The 5517-nt window shown below is 37.1% G+C and overlaps 1 long non-coding RNA gene across 7 annotated transcripts; it reads left to right on the forward strand.

The window, feature by feature from the left end:
- Nucleotides 1-4205, forward strand: LOC143865500 (uncharacterized). 7 transcript variants are annotated; one of them, XR_013241898.1, is made up of 5 exons: nucleotides 1-875; nucleotides 977-1061; nucleotides 1874-1954; nucleotides 2072-2245; nucleotides 3956-4205. It is a non-coding gene; the product is annotated as an uncharacterized LOC143865500 (long non-coding RNA). The 7 variants fall into 7 exon arrangements; XR_013241896.1 differs by having other exon boundaries at nucleotides 8-875; nucleotides 3907-4205; XR_013241897.1 differs by lacking the exon at nucleotides 3956-4205 and having other exon boundaries at nucleotides 3-875; nucleotides 2072-2386.
- Nucleotides 4206-5517: the final 1312 nt, after the last annotated feature.

Here is a 5517-nt window from a genome sequence, read left to right on the forward strand (position 1 = left end):
CCTCTTGCAAAGGTGGCAGAGGTATTGTTGCTAACTACTCAAGCATCTTGCATGCTTCTCCCAACATTTTCATACTGTAAATTTGACTAATCAATCTATTTTTTGCCTCTTTCTCAGTTTTGTGCAGAGTGATAGTAATGCAAAGGCTGAAGTTGATATATGAATATCTATGCTAGCAAGCTATAACATTTGTAAGGATTCCACTGAATGTAAAGAAGTTGAAAAAATCTAAGGAAGCTTTTCCTTTGAAGCAAGAAATTGGTTCAGGTAACTGTGAATAAATAGTTATTTTCAATGGTAAAGCTTTGTGAATAAATAGTTTTGTGTCTATGTTTTGTGGAAATTGTTATGCTTTTTTTTTGTTTGTGAATGCTAACTATATATATTAAACTCCTACTGATTGCCAGGCCTAGGTTGCAAATTTTGCCACTCAAACAGAAAAACTCAATCCTAAAGCCTTTCGTTGTTTCGATCGGCTACTATAAATATTTTAAATTTACTCATGTTCAATGTCAAAAAGAGAAATTTTTACTGCTTTTTATCAGCCTATTGATAGAATTTTGTGATTTGCCTCTGCCATTAAATTCGTTTTGGTGGTTATGATATTAAGACAAACCTTTTCAGAATCTGTAGAATTTCTAGGAGGATTATAGTGTTTAATGCTGATTGATTTATTTTGTCCAATTGAAGTAACTAATTTATGGGAATTTATTCTTGATTGAGCAGGATTTTTGTTGGGATAGCAGAATGGGACACCATTGTTAGATGTACTGTCGAACCTCTTACGCCCTTTAATTCTTATACAAGCTATAGTATGCAAGAAACACTGATTGATTAATCTGTGATGCACGTATGCATGTGAATAGAGATATCATGTAAGTATCCATCTCTCTTTATTTTTCTTCATGCTGCTGAAATCCTGAATTAATGTGAAACGTCATTTCCCTTTTTTGGCTTCATTCATTTATATTTTCAGGGGACAAACTATTTTTCAGAGTGGAATTGGTTTTATTCTTATGGAGAAAAATAATTCCATTTTAGGAAAAGACATCCAAAATGAGGTGGAAAATTCATTTTCTCAGAGTTGTAAGAACCTTGCTTTGCTAATGAGAAATGATATTTCCACTGCCACTATTTCTGACCCCTTTAGTTAGTCTTTTTTGGAAAAATGATTATATTTTCAGGAAACCATAAACAAAAGACAGGATGAGGAAAATGCAGTCACTTTTTAGGTCCTTCTGTTTTGGATTTTGATAACCAATTGTGAGTCCAAAACTGATTTTTTGATTCAAAGTGGAGCCATTGGTATAGTGACTGTTGGGGACCTAGGCATGTTTCCAAAGCCTTTGTATGTAGGAAAGAGGCCCCATTTTGTGTCCCATTAAAAAAAGTGTTTATGTGTCATATCCTCTTCATTTTACCAAAATTTTCTTCTTGAGTTTCTAACAATTAGAACTTCTATTTCTTCTACAAAACAGAGGGTTTTGGAGTCATTCAAGGAGGTAGCTCAAGTGATAAAAAACTGAAAAAGAAATAAGCTTAATTCGTAAACCCTATTTTTTTTTTGCATGTTGCTCGTTATCCTTTGGTCTGTTATCCATTCAGCATAAGTACTCTTCCATCAATTTTAAAGCTCAAACTTTCATTTACGTAGCTAATTAGATTCCCAACTCTCTGTTTTCATTTTGTGCTTGCATATTTCAGATGCATAAAGCTTGTACATATTCAGTATCAAGGTACTTGGATATATCAATAGTTTGGGAATCCAATTGTGTTCAGTGTAACTTCAAGTTGGAGAATCATTACAATTTTTGTTGTAGATCTTGATTACAATGACCCAATAATGAGCTAATACTATCCTCCATTTTTGTAGGCACTTGACTTCATTCCTAAAGAATGCAATTCTGAGCGGGCTCCCATATTCCTCGGCAGCTATGATGACATTTCCCAACAGGTTAGAATGGATCAATGGGTGGTCTGCATGACTTGACATGAGTTGGTAAAGCCTGTTCCTTCATCTTGTTGTACCTTTCTCATTGTTCTGTCTGGTTGGCTTTTTGGAACGCTATAGGAGGTTCTAGATGATGAAAAAGAACTCCTGAAGTTCTTGAATATTAGCATCGTTGAGACTATTATGTGCGGCAGGTTGTGGATCCAACAAAAGAGCTACAAAGTTTGAGGGGATGTATTTGTTGCAGCTCTTCTAAGAAGCGAGGTCTCCATTGTATCCTGGTTATGTTACCTGGTATGTTATATTTTCATTTCATACTCACAGGAAACATGAAGTCAAGGTGTCAAGGTATCAGAACTAATTGGGTTGGGTAGTTTTCATTTTTTTGAAAACATTTCAAATGATGGACAAGCTTAATGTTATTTTGTCTTTTTACTGGCTGCAAATCGGTTACCAAACTCATCTAATTCCAAAACCCTTCAATGTGGGAGTCCTGCCTGCAAATCGGTTATCAAACACATCTAATTCGAAAATCTACCAAACACATCTAATTCCAAAACCCTTCAACATGTGGGAGTCCTGCTTGCAAATCGGTTATCAAACACATCTAATTCCAAAATCTACCAAACACATGTCATTCCAAAACCCTTCAATGTGGGAGTCCAAATGTTATCATGTTCTTTGGTTTTCTTTTACTGAATACTTGTTTATAATGTGTCATTTTAATTGCTCTGTTGCTACCAAAGTTTGTACTTGTTTATCTCTAAGCTGCAACTACCAACATACTTTCTAGATGCTCCAAACCTCAAAATACGTACTTGCGTTATAATCATAGTTATAAATTCCATTCCGTTCCGCACGGAATGAACCGGAATTCCGGTTCCGGTCCGGAATTCAGAACGGAATGGCCATTTATGCTGTTCCGGTCGGAATTCTGGTCCATTCCGGTTGTTCCGGCAGGAATTCCACCGGAATCTGGAATTTTGGACGAAATAGCAGGAATGTGCTGTTTCGTCCGGAATTCCCCAAATCCTGTTTTCTCCTTGTTTCTGCTTCCTGCTTCCTACTGTTTCTGCGTCCTGGACGAAATAGCCGGAATGTGCTGTTCCGTTCGGCATTCCTGTTTCTGCTTCCTGCTTCCTGCTGTTTCTTCTTCCTGCTTCCTGGTATTTACAGCTACTTCTTGGACGAAACAGCCGGAATGTGCCGTTTCGTCCGGAATTCCTGTTTCTGCTTCTTGATGTTTCTTCTTCTAGATTCCTGGTATTTACATGTAAAGTCATTTAAGTGAATGTCATTCACTTAAATGACTTTACATGTAAATAAGGGAATACCCCCCATTTGGATCTATTAAAAATAGTTTCAGGACCCAAATCTAAAAGGATAAAAGTCAACTTTCCAGTTCTAGTACAAAATGCGAAAAAATGGGTCGGGTCAAAATCCTAACTTCCAAGCGATGGGGTATTTTTCTAATTTTAAAAATTCATAAAATCTATCATTTTCAAACATTATTAAAACCCAAAAGTCCGGTAAAAAAGTTTCATAATTTGGTCTCTAAAATTTTTTCATCTTGTCAGGCACTGGTCAATGCACTGTTCAACACATTGGCCCCACCGAAATTTCATTTCGGTGGCCAAAACGGAATGGCCACCGAAACGGAATTTACAACTATGGTTATAATAGTTCTAGCTGGGGCTATTTCTTATGTTTATCATATTTTGTTCTTGACTTTGTTCTTGCCGAAGGGATTTAAAGTCTTACTTTAAATGCTATGCTGCTACCAAAGTATGTTTATCCCTAATAAGTTGCAACCACCAACAAATTAAACTCTAAGCCCTACCAATCATTCTGTGAGATGCTTTTCCTTCTCTTTAACTGGATGTTTACAACCCAAAAATGGTCTCCTAGCAAACTATTCGACAGTCCGATTGGATCTGCATATATTCTTTTTTCAGGTTGATTTTGCTGTGATTTTGTCAATGGTTCCTCTTCCTCTTGTTCTAGGTGTTTTGCTAGCCCTTCTCCAGCTGCTAGCCTGTGATCTTGGCAACGATACATCGCATAAACTGGAGCGGATGATAGATTATAAACATCCCCACCAGATATTGGACCACCAACCACTTCATGCACATCATCCTTTTGGTATTGTTGGTTTGCCTCATTTGTGCAGAATCATATGGTATTATTGATAATTGTAGGAAAATGCTTTGTATAGAAAACAAAGATATTATGCCTTCCCAAAAAGTTCACCGCCTGGAGTTCTATGTTGATTAATGAAAATTAGCCAACTTGGAATACATGTTATAAATGATCTTGGCTAGCAAAATGTATTGAAACTTTCTACAAATGCAGGTTTTGTGCGCAATTCTTGAAATAAACAAATTGTAAAATACCTTAGTGGCACATGTGTAGTCTTGAAATAAACAAATTGTAAAATCCCTTAGTGGCACATGCACGTGCATTTTTTACTAGTAGGAAAAAAACTATCCAATCTAAAACAAAGCGCGGTGCCTACAGAAGTTCATTTTTTCATGGAGATCTCATGCAGGCTTGGATTCTTTGATTTGAGTGAGGGAACCTTTCTGGGCAAAAAACTAGTAGTAAACAATTGATCTCTATCCTATCAAGGGGACTAAGAGGGGCACATGAATTGATTTCCTTTATTCAATCTAGATTTCCCTTGCAATTGATCTGTGCGAGATCGAGTATGCTAAAGGCTTGCAAGGCTCTCAAACGGTTTAACCGTCGTAACGGTCGTGGGGGAAATCGCACAACCCCCAATCAGGATCCGAAAGCAATCCAGACCCCAGAAGCAGAGATGGAGCATCTTTTGGAAAGAGCTCAAAAACCATAACAATAAAAGTAGCCAGGGTATAGACATATTTCATTATTATTATTATTATTATTATTATTATTATGATGATGAGAATCAATCCTACTAATTCTGGTCCTGGGGTTTCCACACTTGAAGAAAAAAACCTGGGGTGTATTGCCTAAATCATTGGTCCGGTACTGGATGTAGTTTTTTTCCCAGGCAAGATGCCTAATATTTACAACGCTTTGGTAGTTAAGGGTCGGGATATTGTCGGTCAACAAATTAATGTGACTTGTGAGGTACAACAATTATTAGGTAATAATCGAGTTAGAGCTGTAGCTATGAGTGCTACAGATGGTCTAATGAGAGGAATGGAAGTGATTGACACGGGAACCCCTCTAAGTGTTCCAGTCGGTGGGGCTACACTCGGACGAATTTTCAATGTTCTTAGAGAACCTGTTGATAATTTAGGTCCTGTAGATACTCGCACAACATCTCCTATTCATAGGTCTGCTCCTACTTTTATCTAGTTAGATACAAGATTATCTATCTTTGAAACAGGGATTAAAGTGGTGGATCTTTTAGCTCCTTATCGCCGTGGGTCTTCCCTAATCTTCCCTAACGTTCAGAGTTGTTCTGTTTCCCTTAGTGGCACGTGCGGTGCATGTGCATTTTTTACTAGTAGAAAAAAACTAATTCCATTCCAAAAATTAATCGGGTTTTTCAATTTGGAACCCAACACAAGCCAAGA

Source organism: Tasmannia lanceolata, unplaced genomic scaffold (genome assembly GCF_043159265.1).
Source record: "Tasmannia lanceolata isolate RefF3 unplaced genomic scaffold, GAP_Taslan_0.1 ptg000081l, whole genome shotgun sequence".
Lineage (NCBI taxonomy): Eukaryota > Viridiplantae > Streptophyta > Magnoliopsida > Canellales > Winteraceae > Tasmannia > Tasmannia lanceolata.